This window comes from Pseudorca crassidens, chromosome 6, assembly GCF_039906515.1.
Source record: "Pseudorca crassidens isolate mPseCra1 chromosome 6, mPseCra1.hap1, whole genome shotgun sequence".
In the NCBI taxonomy this organism is placed as follows: Eukaryota; Metazoa; Chordata; class Mammalia; order Artiodactyla; family Delphinidae; genus Pseudorca; species Pseudorca crassidens.
This window is the reverse complement of record NC_090301.1, coordinates 28,525,304-28,529,416: the sequence shown is the minus strand read 5'-3', so window position 1 is coordinate 28,529,416 and position 4,113 is coordinate 28,525,304. Positions and strand designations below refer to the sequence as shown.

The 4,113-nt window shown below is 41.7% G+C and overlaps 1 pseudogene; it reads left to right on the top strand.

The window, feature by feature from the left end:
• The first annotated feature begins 400 nt into the window (after positions 1-400).
• On the top strand, positions 401-1,907 carry LOC137225790 (centromere protein N pseudogene; annotated as a pseudogene).
• Positions 1,908-4,113: the final 2,206 nt, after the last annotated feature.

Sequence of the window (4,113 nt, the reverse complement as noted above, 5' to 3'; positions counted from 1 at the left end):
TGGAATATTACTCAGCCATAAAAAGAAATGAAATTGAATTATTTGTAGTGAGGTGGATGAACCTAGAGTCTGTCATACAGAGTGAAGTAAGTCAGAAAGAGAAAAACAAATACCGTATGCTAACACATATATATGGCATCTAAAAAAAAAAAAAGGTTCTGAAGAACCTAGGGGCAGGACAGGTATAAAGACGCAGACGTAGAGAATGGACTTGAGGACACGGAGGGGGGAAGGGTAAGCTGGGACGAAGTGAGAGAGTGGCATGGACATATATACACTACCAAACGTAAAATAGGTAGCTAGTGGGAAGCAGCCACATAGCACAGGGAGATCAGCTCGGTGCTTTGTGACCACTTAGAGGGGTGGGATAGGGAGGGTGGGAGAGAGACGCAAGAGGGAGGAGATATGGGGATATATGTATATGTATAGCTGATTCACTTTGTTATAAAGCAGAAACTAACCCACCATTGTAAAGCAATTATACTCCAATAAAGACGTTAAAAATAAAATAAAAATTAAAAGATAAAAGAGATCCAGTATATCTGCTAAATACTGAAAATAAATCAATAATCCCACCCACAGTTATTCTTTCTGCCAAGTTCAGGTGTTCTCTTGTTTAGTCTACCTCAGACCATCCTTATCAACATTATATGCCAGCCACTCATCAGAGTCATGGCCTTGGAGATCTGCTTTTCTATTCTTTTTTTAAAATTTATTTTATTGGGGAGCAGCTGATGAGGAGAGAGCCGGCCGGCGATGTGGGACGGTAAGAGAACCCCTGGGGGCATGGCATCGGGCCCCCAAGTGTGGCGGGAGCCTTGAAGAAGCCTGGTTCCACGCCTCTGAAGCGACTCTTTTCGCGACTGCCGCAAGTCCCAAGTGCCAAAGAGATGGATGAAACTGTTTCCGAGTTTTTCAGGAGGACCATCTTGAAAATCCCAATGACTGAAATGATGACAATACTAAAACCTGGAATTTTTTGTCTGAAAATCAACTGCAGACTGAAAACTTCCGGCATAGAAAGGAATCTCTTGTTCAGGACTTGGTTCTGCCTTGTGAGGAGAATCGTGCAAGTCTCAATGATGCAGCCGTTTTAGACATCATTTATACTCAATTTCATCGGCATCAGAAAGTTTGGGATGTTTTTCAGATGAGTAAAGGACCAGGTGAAGACATTGACCTTTTTGATATGGAACAATTCAAAATTCTTAAGAAAAATTCTTAAGAGAGCATTAAAAAAATGTGACAGTCAGCTTCAGAGGTGCCGAGGAGAATGCAGTATGGATTCGAATTGCCTGAGGAACACAGTATAGAAAGCCAAACCAGTACAAACCTGCTTACGTGATGTATTATTCCCAAACTCCATATGCCTTCACTTCTTCCTCCCAACTGAAAAGCAATCTACCCCTTCTGGGTCAGGCACTGACAATTGCTAGCAAACACCATCAGGCTGTGAAAATGGACCTCAGAAGGCAGTGTCTGGACGCTTTTAAGGCTAATGTTTTTAAACAGTATAATCAGACCTTTGAAACTCAACTCTACTACACCTCTACAAGAAAGAAGCCTTGAGCTAGATATAAATATGGATTCAAGGATCATTCATGAAAGCAAAATAGCAAAACAGAGAGTCCAGAGAGTGACTCAAGAAATTTTTGGAGACCATCCACAACCAAGACTAGAATTTGCACAATACAAGCTTGAAACGAAATTCAAAAGTGACTAAATGGGGGCATCCTGGCTGAGAGAGAAGAACCCCTCCAGTGCCTGGTTAAGTTCTCTAGCCCCCATCTTCTGGAAGCACTGAAATCCTTAGCGCCCGCCAGTATTGCAGATGCACAACTTTCTCCAATGCTCACTTGCATACCCAATAAGGCAATGAATTATTTTAAAATTAGAGATAAATAAGATGTATGTGGTTCTGTAAGCACAGCATCCTTGACTGTATTGCATATGCATTTTAGTTCATGACTAGCTGGAGAGCTTCTATCTGCAAACTTGTTTTAGAGATTCATCCTTGATATTGATGTTTGAGAAATGTTCAGTATAATTCTTGGGACTGATTCTTTCCTCCTCTTGCAAAGCATAGCAGTTGTGGGACTTTAAGATGTGACAGGATGTCTTTTTTTCTCACTCCTGTCTCTCCTCAGTCCTGGAGAGGCCTGGTTCCAGTTGCTGGTTTCCAGGGATTTTCTCTTAAGCCTTGGATCACAGAAAGAAGCACCAAGAAACTATACCCAACTCAAAACTTTCTAGGAGAATCGTAAAATTGGTCCATTCGAAAGGTAGAATTGGACCCATTAAGTTATTATTGCAGGAGGTAGCCCATCAGTTGATTCAGCTATATAAAGTAATGATTTCATTGTAAATATGATACTTCTTATAATCTATTTTATCATACATATGGCATTTGAACTGACCGATAATAACAGGTTTGTGAATAAAGATATTTGAAAACGAGTAACAAAAAAAATAAACAAACAAAAAATTTATTTTATTGAAGTATAGTTGATTTATAATGCTGTGCTAATTTCAGCTTTACAGCAAAGTGATTCAGTTATACATGTATATATTCCTTTCCATATTCTTTTCCACTATGGTTTATCACAGGATATTGACTATAGTTCCCTGTGCTCTACAGTAGGACCTTGTTGTTTATCCATTCTATATATAATAGTTTGCATCTGCTAATCCCAAACTCCCAATCCATTTCTTCCCCACTCCCCCTCCCCTTTGGCAACCACAAGTCTGTTCTCTGTGTCTGTGAGTCTGTTTCTGGGAGATCTGTTTTTCTTACATCCTCTGCACACTAACGCTGCACCACTGTTTCTGTGCCCAGGCACGGGGCAGAGCCGAGCACCAGGCCTCTCTCCTCTCTGTCCACGTTCTGTCCCTGCCACAGGTGTTTTCATCTTTGCACCACAGACTTGTAGCTCCCAGCACTTCCCTTTCATCTCCCTGCTGTTTCCTGCTCCTCACATACAAAAGTGTGACACTGGACAGACAGATCTCCCTCTTCAGGCTGAAGCAACGTAAGGAGACTTCACGGCCTTGTCATCACCTAGTTAGCCCTTCTGACTTATCCATATCACTTTTATAAATTTACGGGGCAAAAATCAGAACTCAAGCAGCGTTGGGGCCTAAAATGATGACCAAATTAGAAACTGTAATTTAGGGAAGCAGCTCGATTTCCTAAGTGCTCTCTACTTATGTTTTTTCATCTACTGTCCAACCAACTGCAACCATAAATTGAAGTGCTGTGGTTAGAGAGCACATTTCTGATCAAATAAATCACAAATCTAAGTCAGCCGGTCAAGGCATAACATGTTCTTTTCTCTTTTTACAGTCATAGGAAGCAATAAACGACAAAGGCTTGCATGCAATAAAGCTGTTATCAGACTGTGAGAAAAAAAAAATCCCATACATTAGTGGTTACATTATAGCTACACCAAGCTAATAAATTCAGATGCCTTTTACATGCTAGAGTATTTTCCCATCACAAATGACGTACCAAGTCATGTTTGTCTTTCCAAAGATTTGTCACAGTCATTCCTACCATTCCTGCGTGAATCATCCGGGCTCATCTGTTACGACTTAGAAGATAGTGGCTAATGGTCAATACAATTGAAGTGATAAATGTACACTTGGCTCATGTGAAAGCCCCGGGGGAAGATTTATGGTGGGAGGGCAGTGATATGCGTGGGAATTTCAGTAAGTGGTGGAGCTGAGATACAGAGGGATCAGAATGAGAGGGTGAGACCCAACTATTGAGCTAAGAGAAGCAAAGTTTAGAAAGAACCACTGAATCAAGATCATGGCTGCAAAGGGAAACTTGACTCAAGGAAGGTTTCAGGTCAATGCTAACCCAGATGCCCCAGGTTTGCCCAGGGGACACCTGAGAGCCTTTAGCACTGACAGCTTCTGCTGTGAGATGAGTAATAATTCCCTCTCCTTTTCTTAGAGGACTCTCTTAAAGCCAATGAGATGACGGGTGACAAAAAAGCTTACAAAAATCTTGGTGATGTCCTACATAACTGGAAACAAATGTCGCTCCGTGGCACGTGGGATCCTCCCGGACCGGGGCACGAACCCACGTCCCCTGCATCGGCAGGCGGA